Below are 18,605 nucleotides of genomic sequence, written 5' to 3'. Positions count from 1 at the left end.
TTAATCAGTTACCAGAGACCCAGATTTTCCTCGATGTGTCTAATTCGTAAGCGAAGTGCATATTCCGTTACAACACAATTACAAGACTCCCAACTGTCCAATACAGTTTCAGTGACTTTTCAGATGTGTCTTTTCAATGAAGGCTTGATGCGCTCTAATTTACTAACAACAGTGAACTTCCTCCAGTCAATAACAGCTACAATATTCACGTAGTATCGTCATTCCTGAAACTGTGTTTAGAACTGTCACATGCTTACCGCGCGCATATGTCGCTGTTTCCGATACTGGCCTGGAGCGCGGAAATTTCCGACGCTGCTAACGGGACGTTGGGAGGGGGTGGAGGGGCGGTGGATGGTTTTCTGAAACATCAGCAGCAGCCCTGGCATCTAAGCAGGATGTTCCAGCGCACACAAGCTACAATAGATGCGAAACTTTGTGACCGCTTTCTTCTGAACACGTCCGGTTGAGTGATTTGCACAGGGCAAAAAATTGAAAAGCGTTACATTTTATGTAAAAACGTCTAAACCTAATTTCTCACTTCCATTCACCATAGTGCTTATATCAATCACGTTTTTCGACGCGTTTAGATCCTACCTAAATTACAAGAAATTATTGGCTGATATTATTATATACGTGCTCCTTTTTTTCCCACCACGACAGTTTCTGAAATATGGTTTGCGAGTGTTAGACACACTAAATACTTAGGGATTAGAATTACAAACAGCCTAAATTGGAACAATCACATAGATAATATTGTGGGTAGAGCAAACCAGAGACTGCGAATCATTGGCAGAACACTTAGAAGGTGCAACAGGTCTACCAAAGAGACTGCTTACACTACGCTTGTCCGCCCTATTTTGGAGTATTGCTCTGCGGTGTGGGATCCGCATCAGTTGGGACCGACCGATGACATCCAAAAAGTACAAAGGGGTGTAGCTCGGTCTGTATTATCGCGAGATAGGGGAGATAGTGCCACAGACATGATACGTGAATTGGAGTGGCAATCATTAAAACAAAGGCGATTTTCGTTGCGACGGGATCTTCTCATCAAATTTCAATCACCAGTTTTCTCCTCTGATTGCGAAAACACTCTGTTGGCACCCACCTACATAGGGAGCAATGAACATCACTATAAAATAAGAGACTGTGCGGCTGGTCCCGGCGGAGGTTCGACTCCTCCCTCGGGCATGGGTGTGTGTGTTTGTCCTTAGGATAATTTAGGTTAAGTAGTGTGTAAGCTTAGGGACTGATGACCTCAGCACATAAGTCCCATAAGATTTCACACATAAAATAAAAGAAATCAGGGCTCGCACAGAAAAATTTAAGTGCTCGTTTTTCCCGCGTGCCGTTCGAGAGTGGAATGGTATAGAAACAGCATGAAGGTGGTTCATGGACCCTCTGCCAGGCACTTTATTGTGAGTAGCAGAGCTATCACGTAGATGTAGGTGTAGGAATAATTTCATTATTTCTGTCATCGCACCATATGTGCTATATTTCTCGCACTCAGTTCCATTCAGTATGAAACGTTTTGCAAAAGGAAACTAAAATTTACCGAAGCGTCAGTTTCTGACAGTTCTTTTTCGATTGTTCCATGTACTTCTCTTCGTTGTTATTTTTCAAATTGCCTGTCTTTTCCAGGTGTTGGAAAGCTTCGTCAGGTGATGTGGCGCTTAACTCAGCGGGAGTTGTTACTGACGGCATGGGCTTCTGTGTTCTTGGCAGCTGAAGGGCCGGTTTCAGCGATTAAACCACAACCAGCAGCATTTGGGTCAAGTCTATTCCTTGTGTACGAAGCCATCGGTAAAAAAATAAAAATAAATAAAAAAACGTATCAAACGTCAACGTCGCATGTATGTTATCGATTTAAAATAAATGCAAGATACAATTTGCATACGTAAATATTGCTTTGGATATGATCTGCACTTCGATTACGTCGGACCTACTACATACCAAAAGTTACCCAGAAAGTGGTAGTGATGCACGTTGGCCACTTGGGCCATCGTGCCGCTATTTATGTGGGTCATTTCACCCTATCACCATAATTTAATTATTTTATTTCGTTTACGAATACTTTTTAAATATTTGCCGCTGTATGCAGTGTGAAAATAATCCTTCGTCTATGGAGCGTTGACTTCTAGTACACAACAAAGTGTACTGAGCAAGTAAAATTTCCTTTCATTAACAATAAAACATAAAATGATGCTTATTTCTCGCTCGACAGTCTAACTGCAATGTCGTATTTGTGGAAAAATCGGCGCTGTTGTTGCTACCACCCTCCTTGGTCGGTGGCGTAAGCAAACGTGTACCTACGACCAACGTACTCAAACCCCGTAAGTCTCCTATCCCTACGAACTGCTACACACAGGAATTTGTGTCAAATGGTTCAAATGCCTATGAGCATTATGGGACTTAACATCTGAGGTCATCAGGCCCCTAGAACTCGCCGGCCGGTGTGGCCGAGCGGTTCTAGGCGCTTCAGTCTGGAAGCGTGCGTTGGTTGGTTGGTTGTTTTGGGGAAGGAGACCAGACAGCGTGGTCATCGGTCTCATCGGATTAGGGAAGGATGGGGAAGGAAGTCGGCCGTGCCCTTTCAGAGGAACCATCCCGGCATTTGCCTGGAAAGATTTAGGGAAATCACGGAAAACCTAAATCAGGATGGCCGGACGCGGGATTGAACCGTCGTCCTCCCGAATGCGAGTCCAGTGGAAGCGTGCGACCGCAACGGTCGCAGGTTCGAATCCGGCCTCTGGCATGGATGTGTGTGTTGTCCTTAGGTTAGTTAGGTTTAAGTAGTTCTAAATTCTAGGGGACTGATGACCTCAGATGTTAAGTTACATAGTGCTCAGAGCCATTTGAACCCCTAGAACCTAGAACTACCTAAACCTAACTAACCTAAGGACATCACACACATTCATGCCCGAGGGAGGATTCGAACCTGCGACCGTAGCGGTCGTGCGGTTCCAGACTGAAGCGCCTAGAACCGCTCGGCCACAATGGCCGGCGGAATTTGTGTCAGTTGACTGATTCAGTCAGCGACTCTCTGACATTCTAATCATAGAATACAACTTTTTTTTCATTTTGTGAACTGCACCATTTTACATTTCTGATAATTTAAGGCGAGTTTCCAGTCTTTGCACCACTTTGAAATCTTAAGATCTGAATATTTGTGCAGCTTTCTCAGACTGTACTTGATTATAAATAACTGCATCAACAGTGAAAAGTCTGAAGTTACTATTAATACTGTATGCACGGTCATTAATATATAACATGCCTGCCGCTGTGGTCGAGCTGTTCTAGACGCTTGAGTCCGGAACCACGCGGCTGATACGGTCGCAGGTACGAATCCTGCCTCGGGCATGGATGTGTGTGATGTTCTTAGGCTAGTTAGATTTAAGTGGTTCTAAGTCTAGGAGGCTGATTACCTCAGATGTTAAGTTCCATAGTGCTTAGAGCCATTTGAACCATTTTAGCTGCGCGGGATTACCCGAGCGGTCTAAGGCGTTGCAGCCATGAACTGTGCGGCTGATCCCGGCGGTGGATCTCGTCCTCCTTCAGGCATGGGTGTGTCTGTTTGTCCTTAGGATAATTTAGGTTAAGTAGTGTGTAAGCTTAGGGACTGATGACCTTAGCAGTTATGTCCCAATAGGTTTCACACACATTTGGACATTTTTGGAACCATTTTATATAACATGAGCAGTGACGGTGCAAACACACATACCTAGGGCCCAACTGAAGTCTTTACACCTGTGTCGATGACTGTCCACTCAAAACAACATACTGGTCCTCCCCACAAACCCAAACACAAATCTCGCTTGAACCTCATATGTTCACCCTTCTGATCATGTGTGCTTTGAGACTCAAATGTGTATAAAAGAGGAATCACTCTATGTATACCAATGTAGCAGGGAATTACTGATTATTTACAGTTTTTTGCGCCACAGTGTACCTCGGCTCAAATGGCTCTGAGCACTATGGGACTTAACATCTATGGTCATCAGTCCCCTAGAACTTAGAACTACTTAAACCTAACTAACCTAAGGACATCACACAACACCCAGCCAGCACGAGGCAGAGAAAATCCCTGACCCCGCCGGGAATCGAACCCGGGAACCCGGGAGTGTACGTCGTTCAGTGTCTTAATAACGAAGAGTCCTCGTCGTGATACGTTTACAGATTCAAAAGTTACGGCTACCACAGCGTTGTTCAAGTTATGGCGCCTTTATTTAAATCACTAGCTTTGTAGATATTTTCCATCGTTTATGAAATGCTGGTACAGATTTTGTATTGGACACAGTGTACAGAACACGACATCCGACATAGCTCTGTTCCTAATAAAATATTAGGAATTACACCCCCTCTGCTAAACATGAAATTATCACATCGTGGTATGTATGTTACACCAACAAAATTGCCCTGTCGGTGTAGCGGACACGGTAGCGTTCTCGCTTCCCACGCCCGGGTCCCCGGGTTCGATTCCCGGCGGGGTCAGGGATTTTCTCTGCCTCGTGATGGCTGGGTGTTGTGTGCTGTCCTTAGGTTAGTTAGGTTTAAGTAGTTCTAAGTTCTAGGGGACTGATGACCATAGATGTTAAGTCCCATAGTGCTCAGAGCCATTTGAACCAGAGCCATTTGTAGCGGACAGTGTAGTTGAGAGTGTAATTATACAATGACTGTTAAGACAATCTGCTAATTTCAGTAATGTTCGCGTCCCTCACTTTCCAGATTGTTGGTACCCGCAATTATGGAAGCGCTGTTAAAATCATCGCCAATTCCATGCCCTACGCTGCGACCGACCGCACCCTATGAAGGGATTAGCGGCCGCACAGAACTGTAAAATCAGATAGCTTGCCTTACAGACCGCCCTCGCTTAACGAAGACCTTTTTTCGAATAAAATTTAATGGCACAGCGGCCCTCGCAAAATTCGGCCGCGCAGTTGGAGCAGCAGCCAGGGCGTCGACGCTTTGCTCCGCTCGCGCAGTTTGCAGCGCGCATTTGCGGCCAAACGATGCCATTTGTGCCACAGGGGCGCAGTTCGCGCAACGCTTTTCAATAGCGCCGGATAAATTCTGTTTTTAATTGGTAAATGTTACTTGTTTAATTTGCATATTTAGTGAGGAGATGCGTGTTTCGCCACATAGGGACTTGTAGATAATTGGCAACAACAGTTTGAGAACAACAGGGAATTGTACGTATTGACAGCTGGCAATTTGAAATGTAGAGACGGCGGCAAGAGAAAAGCACAAAAATAAGGAAATGGGGACGCCCGCGGAAATTAGTATCATTTAACGAATAATTATCCACGGCACAATACAGGTAAATTATTTTACAGGCTAATGAGCAGTATGGCGGCGTTTGATCTTGCGCAGTGCAGTTACGATTGCTGTTTGTTTAACACTGCATGCCGTCCGTAATCAGATATTGTTTCCTGATTACTAATTGATTGGTAGAGACGGAACGCTGACGGGAAACATTATGTATTTGTCGATGCCCCCGTAACTCAGGAAACATAACAAACAAGCTATTTTGCCGAAAACTGACATTTTAATACCGTGGCCGAGTTCAAAATAGAATTAAATTCTTGCAAAGACGATAACAGCAACTAGCTGTAGAAAGGTTCATCTTCTGGCGGCTGTTAACTTCTATGCCAGCCGGTGTGGCCGAGCGGTTCTTTGCGCTTCAGTCTGGAGCCGCGCGACCGCTACGGTCGCAGGTTCGAATGCTGCCTCGGGCAGGGATGAGTGTGATGTCCTTAGGTTGGTTAGGTTTAAGTAGTTGTAGGTTCTAGGGGACTGATGATCTGAGATGTTGAGTCCCATAGTGCTCGGAGCCATTTGATTTTTTTGTTAACTTCTATATTTGGTTCAAATGGCTCTGAGCACTACGAGACTCAACTCTCTGAGGTCATCAGTCCCTTGAACTTAGAACTACTTAAAGCTAACTAACCTAAGGACATCACACACATCCATGCCCGAGGCAGGATTAGAACCTGCGACCGTAGTGGTCACGCGGTTCCAGACTGCAGTGCTTAGAACCGCTCGGCCACTCTATATTACAGTTGTTGTTATTTATAGTAGCTGTCGGCTATTTTTCCCGGTTGTGGCGAATACTCCTTGCTGTGGTAGTGCCCTACAGCAATATACGATGTGAGAAGTGGCCTGTTTCTTTGCAAGTGTACGTAAGAACGGATTACTTAATATAAAAAGGGATTAAAATATAACTGTTATAGTATTAGGATACTTACACGAAATTCCCGCTTCATTCTCTTGCACTGTTGACTGCTTCTGAAGAAATAGCGAGAAATATATAAAACATTAGAAATGTATATCAAAAAGCTATTTTACATACTTTTACTATTTCGTAAATGGAAATAGTACACAACATAACATAATCACGGTGGAACGTCGTCATGAGTTACCTAAAACTATAGCAGTTCTACCTTAGAGATTTATGTAGATTGTTGAATTCATTAATGGGTACAGTTATTCTCAAATAGGCCAGTTCTCTCATCAGTTTTTGCTGCAATGCATCCCCACCCGATGAACGTCAGCCGCAATGGGGAAAAAATACCAAGCAACTAATACGAACAAGACAGCTGTAATGTAAATGTGAACTGCTGTCTGAAGGTGACTTTGCCGGTTCAAACCCGGTAATTGAGCTACATGTTTAAATGAAAAGCATTATTAACAGAAACTGGTTGCTGTCTCCTTCTTTGCAATATTCAACGTCACAAATCAGCGGTGAACTGGCATAATGCCCAGTACGGTGATGTTGATTCAGGTTTATCTAAAAAAATGCTCTAGGACTAAAAAACAAAACAAAAAAAGACGCACAACGAAGGAGTTATCCTAATGGGACGGAATTCGGTATATGTGGTGCATATGCACAACGAACCAAATGTTTACGGTTTCGAAAACATTGGCTGATTTATTCAAGAGAAAGATCCTCCTAAATTCAGCAAGTCAATAACGCATTGGTCCACCTCTCGTTCTTATGCATGCAGTTATTCGGCTTGTCATTGAATGAGTTTTTATACGTCCTTCTGAGAGATATGGGGCCAAATTTTGTCCAGTCGTCAAAATTCTGAGACGATTGGACAGTCCTACTTGTACATAGTGGCAGCCAGTCAAGGAATATTTTAAGGAATTAGTTCCAAAAATTTATTTCAAAGGCCCAGTCAAATCTTTACAAGTGTTCTCCCAGAGTAACTTGGGAAGTGCCTATGTGACACAAGCTGCTTGTCTTTGAGAACCGCCGGCCGGTGTGGCCGTGCGGTTCTAGGCGCTTCAGTCTGGAATCGCGTGACCGCTACGGTCGCAGGTTCGAATCCTGCCTCGGGCATGGATGTGTGTGATGTCCTTAGGTTAGTTAGGTTTAAGTAGTTCTAAGTTCTAGGGGAACTGATGACCATAGATGTTAAGTCCCATAGTGCTTGAGAGCCGTTTGAACCATCTTTGACAAACGAGGCAGTTCTGTCCAGTTAAAGCTGCTGACAAGAGACGCCTTGAGCCCTCTGCTGAAACTGCTGGCGAATTCACACCACTGGTTTTAACCAATAAATGGGGAAGTGTTATGAGTGGATCAGGGAATTGTATCTATGTTTTATAGATCTTGAAAAGGCATATGACCGGGTTCCTAGGAGGAAGTTATTGTCTGTTCTACGAGATTATGGAATAGGAGGCAAACTTTTGCAAGCAATCGAAGGTCTTTACATGGATAGTCAGGCAGCAGTTAGAGTTGACGGTAAACTGAGTTCATGGTTCAGAGTAGTTTCAGGGGTAAGACAAGGCTGCAACCTGTCCCCACTGTTGTTCATATTATTTATGGATCATATGCTGAAAACAATAGACTGGCTGGGTGAGATTAAGATATGTGAACACAAAATAAGCAGTCTTGCATATGCGGATGACTTAGTTGTGATGGCAGATTCGATTGAAAGTTTGCAGAGTAATATTTCAGAGCTAGATCAGATATGTAAGGACTATGGTATGAAGATTAGCATCTCCAAAACGAAAGTAATGTCAGTGGGAAAGAAATATAAACGGATTGAGTGCCAAATAGGAGAAACAAAGTTAGAACAGGTGGACGGTTTCAAGTACTTAGGATGCATATTCTCACAGGATGGCAACATAGTGAAAGAACTGGAAGCGAGGTGTAGCAAGGCTAATGCAGCGAGCGCTCAGCTACGATCTACTCTCTTCTGCAAGAAGGAAGTCAGTACCAAGACTAAGTTATCTGTGCACCGTTCAATCATTCGACCAACTTTGTTGTATGGGAGCGAAAGCTGGGTGGATTCAGGTTACCTTATGAATAAGGTTGAGGTTACGGATATGAAAGTAGCTAGGATGATAGCAGGTACTAGTAGATGGGAACAATGGCAGGAGGGTGTCCACAATGAGGAAATCAAAGAAAAACTGGGAATGAACTCTATAGATGTAGCAGTCAGGGCGAACAGGCTTAGATGGTGGGGTCATGTTACACGCATGGGAGAAGCAAGGTTGCCCAAGAGGCTCATGGGTTCAGCAGTAGAGGGTAGGAGGAGTCGGGGCAGACCAAGGAGAAGGTACCTGGATTCGGTTAAGAATGATTTTGAAGTAATAGGTTTAACATCAGAAGAGACACCAATGTTAGCACTGAATAGGGGATCATGGAGGAAGTTTATAAGGGGGGCTATGCTCCAGACTGAACGCTGAAAGGCGATGATGATGAGTGTACGGGATACCGATCACGTGCGTGGACCCTGGAATGTTCTGCGGAGCAGAACCCACTTGCTTCTCGCTCTTGTAATCCAGACCTCGAGCAGAACAGACGTCTTTCTGGAAGGCAGAGCCTCTGACACTGCTTTTCACGCCCGGCCACCATCGTAAGTTAACATGAACCGCTTCCACTTCCATTGCCCATTTCAATTAATTGTTCTACCTACTAGACTGGCCTAAACCTGGTAACTCCCGACCCTAGGCGCGCCCTATGTACTTCGCATGTCGAAATATCTCCTGTTCATTGTACCTAATTTCTGTGTTTTGTCGTTTAACGGCAGCCCTGGATGCCCACTCTCTACTCCTGACCGCTCGACCTCCTGCGCCCTGTCGTCATGAGGCATATGTAACAAGCGCCTCCCACCCGCCTCCCACCTTTTCCAAACCCTGTATACATTTGCAATTGGTGACCGGAAGTGGGATCATATACATTTACCATTGGTGCCCGTATACTTTACATTTGGTGTCAGATGTGGTATAAACTTTACATCATAATGCTCAAAACATTCTGAACTGGGGAGAGACCTGGTGATCTTTCTTGCCTACGTAGGGTTTGGCAAGCACGAAGACAAACAGTAGAAACACTCGCCGTCTGCGAGCGGGCATTATCTGTCTGAAATGTTAGTCCAGGACAGCTTGCCATGAAGGGCTACAAAACGAGGGGTAGAGTTTAGTCGACGTACCGCTGTTCTGTAAAGGTGTCACGGATGACAACCATGAGTGTCCTGATACGAAAAGATATGGTTTCCCTGACCATAACTTCTGGTTGTCGGACCATATGGCGAGAGACAGTCAGGTTGGTATGCCGCTCCTGTCCAGGGCGTCCCCAGACACGTCTTCACTGGCCACTGGGGCTCACTTCGAAGTTGATTCGTCACTGAAGACAACTCTACTCTAGTCAATGAGATTCCAGGCCGAAGACGTATCTGGAGACGCCCCGGCCAGAGATGGAATACCAACATGACTGTCTTCCGCCATACGGCCCCACAACCAGGAGTGAAGACCTGGGGAGCCATTCTTTTTCACATTAGGACCCCTCTGGTTGTCGTCGGTGACACCCTTACAGCAGCACAGCAGTACGTAGACGATATTCTACGCCCTATTTTTTGCCGTTAACGCAAGCCGTCCTGGACTTCCATTTCAGCAGGATAATGCCCGCTCGCACACAGGGATAGTTGCTACAGCTTCTCTTCGTGCTTGCCAAACCCTGGCCTGCAAAGTCGCCCAATCTCTCCGCAGATGATAACGTTTGAAGCGTTATGGGCAGAGCCCTCCAATCATTTCGGGATTTTGACGAGATAACACTTCATCTGTACAGAATTTGGCGCGATGTCCCTCAAGAGGACAAGCGGCACCTCTGTCAATCAATGGCAAGCCGAATAACTGCTTGCATAAGGGCCAGAGATGAACCAACGCATTACTGGCTGTTCGATGTGTGACCATCTTTCTCTTAAACAAATCGTTCAATTATTCTGAAAATGTAATTATTTGTTTAGCTGTACATGTACATCACTTGTACCGATATTCATCCCATTTAGATAATTCATTTGACGGCCGTCGTTCTTTCCTTTGCATACGACTGATGCTGGAAGAATTTATTAAGGTTGATGATAAGGTTCCTCAAAAATTTGGAAACTTGTGGTAAGGGCTATGGGACCAAACTGCTGAGGTCATCGGTCCCTAGGCTGACGCCCTACTCAATCCAACTTACGCTGAGGACAACACGCACACACACCCATGCCCGAGTGACGACTCGAACCTCCGAAGGGGGAGGGGAGAGGGTAGCCGCTCGGAGCATGACAAGACACCTCAGATTCGGCTACCCCGCGCTGCAAGGTTCCTCAGTTCCTTGAAGGGCGTACCATGCTTCTTCACACGAACTCTTAGTAAATATAACGTTTTATCTACGGAATATCACACAGATACGCGTACGTCTTTTAGCAGAAGGAAAGTCAGGACTTTATTAATAGAAACATGGTCGGAAGAGAAAGTATCGCATTGCGCGCCTCAAGGATGCGTAGTAAGACCATTCCTAATTACGATGTGCACCGAGTGGCGAAACGTTATGAGGTCTGTTGTAGGCTGCTTAAGCCTACGTGAGGTATTTCACCTCAGTATAGTTCTGACGGAAATCAGTTCTTGGTGCTCCACATTCATATCTGTGCCGATGAGACTCGCAGTAGACCATGCATCACCTCGTCTAGTTCCGAAGAGTGTACGTGACGTTCTTTCATCAAACACTTAGGTGCGGCTCTCACCGTGGCGCTACGATCAGTGATACGACACACTGTATTAAATGTTTCACTACACTGCGGTTGCCCAAACGTTATTCGTGTTGCCACACCTGCAATACAAGAAGTAACAAAACACAGCAGCCGGCAAAAGCCTCACATGTGGCACGCCATTGCCAGCCTTGTCGTGTACAACTTGCAAATAAGCCACGTATTTGCTCCAGACTGGAAGAAGGTACGTCTGTCCTTCCAGCGTTAAAACAATCTCGACCTGTTAGCTACGTTTGGAATGCAGCCGTGTATGACGTGAAACGCACCAAATGTAAACTGGCCATGGACTATAATTTCTTTACCGCTAACTTTTCACAATATGCACGTGTTTTACTTAATTCTGAAGTATCACAATAGCTATGGGCAATAGAGAAATGAAAACCAGTTAATTATGAAAGCTGTGCTGTCACAGTATAAGATACAAAAAATCGCTGTTTTTATCAAACTGTTCCCACAAAATAGAAAAAGATAGCCTGCATAACAGATAACATGTACGGATTGAAAAACAGCGGTTTTTCATTGTTTCTCAAAAAGCTGAAGTCTTACTGAGAAACTAACTACAAAATGGGTGTAGCATTACATCAACTACATAAAAAAAATTTTGAGGAACATAATAGTTTCAAATTTTCTTGCCTGCATATGGTATGACACAGCTGCGTGAAGCAACCAGCCATCCCTGTTGCACCGAGCGATCTGACAGAGAATCGAGTGGTTGTTGTATTGCTGTCATCCCAGTACTCTTTCAGTGCGCTCTTTCAGTGCTGGTTGCTTCTACACTGTACAGTGAGTCGGACTGTGTCGTATCACCTCAGTCATAACTGCGCCAACGGTCGCATGCTCTGCGGCTTAAGGGTGCAATACTAAAGATCTACCCTAAGCACTGAAATCTTGTGTAATCTCCAGTATGGTGGGAAACATACCTCTTGCACAGATTATTATGCCACATTCAAAGCCGGTTGACTCACGATGTGTGGCCATTTTCAATACTCCTGAGATATCCTATTTTCAGGCAGTAATGCCGCGACTATTTACAACATTCGGATGTAATACACGGCCCATCTTCAAATGAGACGACTTTTCCTGTGACTTTATGCCAGTCAGTTTTTAGTAACGCAGTGATAGAAAATGTCGGTGACTCCATGACTTACTCACACACAACAGAAGGAAATATTGTAGTTACCAACAACACTCTTATGCTTTAACCAACGAAAGCACCAAACTAAACTACTCTAGGAAATTCAACATACGCAAGACGAGCGCAGCGACAAGAACTATAGTTATTCTCATGACATTACCTTCGTTGCATTCAGCCACACTCTATTACCACCTTTCAACTTAGCCACGACGTCGGCGTTCGCTACAGATCACAGAACAGTATGTCACCTCAACTAACATTTCGTATTCACGTTCGTTGCCTTTGCAAACTGCCACCTCCCAACGCAGTCTTCCAACGTGTCAGTCACTAAGGCGCTAAGGTTTCATAATTCGAGCCTCATTAAGCTCCATATAGTTGGAGAAACGACTAACGTTTAGCAGAAGACTTGCTCTCCGTACCTTTCGTAACATCAACCTGGTAACAGCTACAAAGTTCATATCTTAGTGACTTGCAGCAATCCCGCCAAATTTCAAACGGAACTGGGGAGTTTAGTTTTGATTTTGTGATAGCATGCACAAGTCTTTGACTTGAAAGGGTTGTGAAGCTTTGGGAGCCTTTTTCTGCCGGAGCTGGAAGTAACAAGGTAAGGGTAAAATCCTGTGAAGTGGAAACCGCTAGAGAGGAGAGAGCGGGACTGCTAACGATCCAAGGGCACTTCTTTTATGGCGGCATTCGGGGGTAGGCTAGTCCGCCCAAGAGTACGCCAGTCCGAGGTCACGGGCTGATAAATCCCTTCACATACATTTCTAAGTGGCATTTAACTGCTTATAATATTGAGAAAGTGTTATGATCATCGATTTCATACAAATTTCGTTTTGACTAGTGGAGAGGGGTTCGGGCTGGTGAGGCTCAGTTTAACGGTTATTTTATTCCGCCTCCAAGCCTTTCAGCGTTCAGTCTGGAGCATAGCACCCTTATAAAATTCCTCCATGATCCCCTATTCAGTGCTATCATTGGTGCCTCGTCTGATGTTAAACCTATTACTTCAAAATCATTCTTAACCGAATCCAGGTACCTTCTCCTTGGTCTGCCCCGACTCCTCCTACCCTCTACTGCTGAACCCATGAGTCTCTTGGGTAACCATGCTTCTCCCATGCGTGTAACATGACCCCACCATCTAAGCCTGTTCGCCCTGACTGCTACATCTATATAGTTCATTCCCAGTTTTTCTTTGATTTCCTCATTGTGGACACCCTCCTGCCATTGTTCCCATCTACTAGTACCTGCAATCATCCTAGCTACTTTCATATCCGTAACCTCAACCTTGTTGATAAGGTAACCTGAATCCACCCAGCTTTCGCTCCCATACAACAAAGTTGGTCGAAAGATTGAACGTTGCACAGATAACTTAGTGTTGTACTGATTTCCTTCTTGCAGAAGACAGTAGATCGTAGCTGAGCGCTCACTGCATTAGCTTTGCTACACCTCGCTTCCAGTTCTTTCACTATGTTGCCATCCTGTGAGAATATGCATCCTAAGTACTTGAAACCGTCCACCTGTTCTAACTTTGTTTCTCCTATTTGGCACTCAATCCGTTTATATTTCTTTCCCACTGACATTACTTTCGTTTAGGAGATGCTAATCTTCATACTATAGTCCTTACATATCTGATCTAGCTCTGAAATATTACTCTGCAAACTTTCAATCGAATCTGCCATCACAACTAAGTCATCCGCATATGCAAGACTGCTTATTTTGTGTTCACATATCTTAATCTCACCCAGCCAGTCTATTGTTTTCAGCATATGATCCATAAATAATATGAACAACAGTGGAGACAGGTTGCAGCCTTGTCTTACCCCTGAAACTACTCTGAACCATGAACTCAATTTACCGTCAACTGTAACTGCTGCCTGACTATCCCTGTAAAGACCTTTAATTGCTTGCAAAAGTTTGCCTCCTATTCCATAATCTCGTAGAACAGACAACTTCCTCCTAGGAACCCGGTCATATGTCTGTTCTAGATCTATCAAGCATAGATACAATTCCCTGTTCCACTCATAACACTTCTCCATTATTTGCTGTAAGCTAAAGATCTTGTCCTGACAACCTCTAAGAGGCCTAAACCCACACTGATTTTCATCCAATTGGTCATCAACTAATACTCCCACTTTCCTTTCAACAATACCTGAGAAGATTTTACCCACAACGCTGATTAAAGAGATACCTCTGTAGTTGTTACAATCTTTTCTGTTTCCATGTTTAAAGATTGGTGTGATTACTGCTTTTGTCCAGTCTGATGGAACCTGTCCCGACTCCCAGGCCATTTCAATTATCCTGACATTCCACTGTATTTGATGAGCTCCGACTTAATTTCATCCACCCCAGCTGCTTTATTGCACTGCAATCCATTGACCATTTTCTCCACTTCCTCAAATTTGATCCTATTTCCATCCTCATTCCTATCCCATTCTACCTCGAAATCTGAAACATTGCTGATCGTATTTTGTCCTACATTGAGCAACTCTTCAAAATATACCCTCCATCTGCCCAGGGCATCCACAGGATTAACCAGCAGTTTTCCTGACCTGTCCAAAATACTTGTCATTTCCTTCTTACCTCCCTTTCGAAGACTGCTAATTACACTCCAGAATGGTTTTCCAGCAGATTGACCCATAGTCTCCAACCTGTTTCCAAATTCTTCTCAAGATTTCTTCTTGGATGCTGCAATTATCTGTTTGGCTTTGTTTCTTTCTTCAACATAATTTTCTCTGTCTACCTGAGTTCTAGTATGTAGCCATTTTTGATACGCCTTCTTTTTCCTTTTACAGGCTGCCTTGACTGTGTCATTCCACCAAGCTGTTTGCTTCATCTTACTTTTACACACTACTGTTCCAAGACATTCTTTAGCCACTCTAGTACTGTGTCCCTGAACCTTGTCCATTCCTTTTCCAATGACTGTAATTGACTACATTCAACTAACTGGTACCTTTCTGAGATCGCTGTTATGTACTTGTGCCTGATTTCCTTATCCTGAAGTTTCTCCACTCTTATCCTCCTACATATGGACCTGACCTCCTGCACTTTCGCCTCACAATCCCAATTTCACTTACAATAATATTAAATCTATCAGAAAGAAAAATGGTCCTATCGTAGAACGAAAAAGGGGAAATCGTCGTGGACAGAGTTTGGGATGTTAAAGAAGGGAACTAGCTTCACGGCTTACCTGGAAGCTTCAAAGACATTTAAATCAAAAATACCTTGATATAGTCTGGATTTTTTACTTGTTACTATTAGTACCCAATTTGTGTAATATATCATACATTGTATCAAGCAAAGCAACATGACACATGATGTATTGTTGTATGACACGTGCCATCATGTCATCCAACATGGCATTTGTCATGTCGTGCAATATGACACAACGCGTCATTGAAGTTTAGGAAGCGTGTATCTCCCCTCTGGGATACTTCCCTTTATAGATGCATCTCTACACTCGGATACTTGCTAGTGTAAATGCATCCCACTTTTAGAAGCACTTAAATTTGTGTTTATTTGTTCCTTCAGCCCTCACCATACAAGTAAAGGCGATGGACGTAAGAGAGCTCGCTGTGCTGGGGAAGCAGGGTTAACTCGTAAAACAGTGCAAATATGTCAAGATGTTCGGTCTCAAAATATCTTTGATACTGCCAGATGAGACGGAAATCTGGTTCCTCTATTTTACATCCCTAGCCCTACTAGGGACCTGTTCACCTTTTCTTGTGCTACTATGGGAGAATTTTTCATTCTGCTTCCCAGCTTTCACTCTTCCACAACTTTGACGTTAGACCTCCATAGCTTGGCAACCGATGTAGATCTTTGTCGACTCGGGCGACTGATCCGGTGTAGGATTTTAATTGTCGTTCGAACCATGCTGCGTATATCGTGCCAACAGATAAGGCATTAACAAAATAACAGGTTCATGAATTACCTGTACTTGTCTACCTTCTAACAAAAACAAAATTTGAAACGATTCGCACAAGTTTGAAACTTAGAAGTGGCAGATGCACAAAAAAAAAAAAAAAAAACAAAAAAAAAAAAAAAAAAAAAACACTAAAACGAAAACAAAAAAAACAAAACAAAAAAAGTTTCTTTGCGCATAAAATCCGAATAAAACTATATTGTTGCGAGAGAGTTTTCAATTTTGTAGTAAAAATTCAGGTTTTATTTACTTAATTCACTGCCACTTCCGCCCATTCAGTTCACATAAGAACGAATTATATGAGGAAAAGTACCACCACAACTGTATCTTGAGGATGATTCTATTATCTCAGACGACTAGTTTCGGCGGCACATTACCGCCATCTTTAATCTTCACCCCCCCGGTCCGCCGCTCGTGGTCTAGTGTGGCTAGCGTCCCGGGTTCGCTTCGCGGACGGGTTGGGGATTTTCTCAGCCTGGGGGCTGGGTGTTTGTGTTGTCCTCGTCATTTCATCATCATCATAATTCGTGACAGTGTCTAGATTGGACTATGAAAAAGATTGGACTGTGTAAAAATTGGGCTTTGTACGGGCGCTGATGACGGCGCCGCTGAGTTTCCCATAAACCAAACGTCATCATAATTTTGAGGCCGCAGCACTGCCAAAAGAGTATAAGATTTCCTTTGCTCGTTTATTGTGGACTGCTTGTTACTAGTACACATGGGCTAGTTCTTCTCAGGAGTCTCTACTCGGCACCTTGTGTACTAGTAAAAAGGACTCCACAATAAATGCATCAAGGAAATCTAATATTCTTTTTGCAGTCGTGGGTCCGAGGATGACGGTAATAAACCGCTGAAACTAGTCCCGTGAGACAATAATGTCGATCTCAAGACACAGCTCAGATGGTACTTTTCCTCATAAACATCATTAGTTGAAGACCCTCGTCCATGCAGTACAATAGACATCCATAAAATAAGAACGAATTTTACGAGCCACATTTAGTTCGATTTTAAAATATCGTATCTTGACAGTGGATACAGATTACTGGATACAAAAAATTGTTTCGACTTTATCCATTTATCCTCATCAGTGAAAAGTTTGAATCGTTTGGTAGAAGTTTAAATTACGAGAGTGACGCGTCTCAAGAACCTAGCAAAAACTGAGCAAGATTTTTTTGAGTCTGTTAGAAGTCAGATCAACGTCCGATGCACCAAACTTGAACCATCAGTCTGTCTCCAGCCCGGAATTTTTTAAGAGTGACTGGGTCTGCAAGTAAAGTCCGAATGACAGTGGTTGTTTTTGCACATGAAAATGGTGCCATTAGCTGAGTATTAATTTCAGGCCAATTAAAATCTTTTGCAAAAGGAATTAGTCAATTCGCAAAATTTAATGGCTAGCAACCCCGGTTCGTCCGTCAAACCTTTCTCAATACACTGTAACATAGCTACAGTAAGTGAGATGTTCGGGTAGCTATACAAACAGTCGGATGTCCAGGTTAAGCCAAAAACTTTTCATACCTTGTTTTTGCACAAATAAGATCCAAGCACCAAGACGTCCTCTTCCCCCCCTCCCCCCCCCCCCAACCTTCCCACAAAACCGCGATCTGCGCGCGTCCTTTTCAGCCATATTTGTTACAGCCCTAGCATTTCCGCACTGTAGCGATGTTTCTGTAGCTCTTCCAATAACCGTCTCGCACACCAACCTCTTGCGGCCCCTGGACTATTCTGCGCCCAGAGATGTTTTCGTCTTCTTCCTGTCACTCCAGCAACGGGCCAGCCCCCTTCTGTCCACACCTCCACGTCAGCCATGGCATCGTTCGTGGTGCTCACGTGTCCACCCCATCCATCCCCTGGCGGCAACAGCGCAACACCGCTCACCATGATCCCTGGCGCCAGAAAACTAACTGTGCCATTCCACACGGCACAGTTAAGCGAACTGATGCCAATAATTCACTAATTGACGCTGCTTTCTTAGTACGGTGAACTACGCTAGCCTATTCACGTTGTAATACCATTAAATGTTTTCAACCTGTATTGACTCATTGATTACAACCTCGTGGGAGTGTTTTGCTAATTGATATGTAGATGCAGATTTAGCAAAGGGAACTAATGCCATTTCCTTTGTATATTAAACTACGTGCCTAAAGGTCAAACTTTTCGCTTTGTAATGCCAGTAAATGTTTCAAAACATCCTTTATTCATTTTTAAAAACATCATGGGAGTGTTTTGCTTATTAGCTACATATTAATCGCAATATATTTAAGTTACTTATGGCACTTTCATTGTGCACTGAAGCATGTTGCCTTGGTTAAAGTGGGCTATACTGGGATACAGTTACACATTTCGCAACTTTTGTGTGAGCGATACGTTCTGTTTCACATGTACCCCTGTTATTTACTAGTCCTTCCTCCAAACAACTCCACATGACTGAGATTAGCAGATTTACTGTCCACGTTTGAAATGTGTGTTCTGTTACTGTGGATAGTGCGATGAGGTCTCCATCAACAATTCATTG

Source organism: Schistocerca serialis, chromosome 6 (genome assembly GCF_023864345.2).
Source record: "Schistocerca serialis cubense isolate TAMUIC-IGC-003099 chromosome 6, iqSchSeri2.2, whole genome shotgun sequence".
Lineage (NCBI taxonomy): Eukaryota > Metazoa > Arthropoda > Insecta > Orthoptera > Acrididae > Schistocerca > Schistocerca serialis.
Note: the sequence above shows the minus strand (reverse complement) of the source record.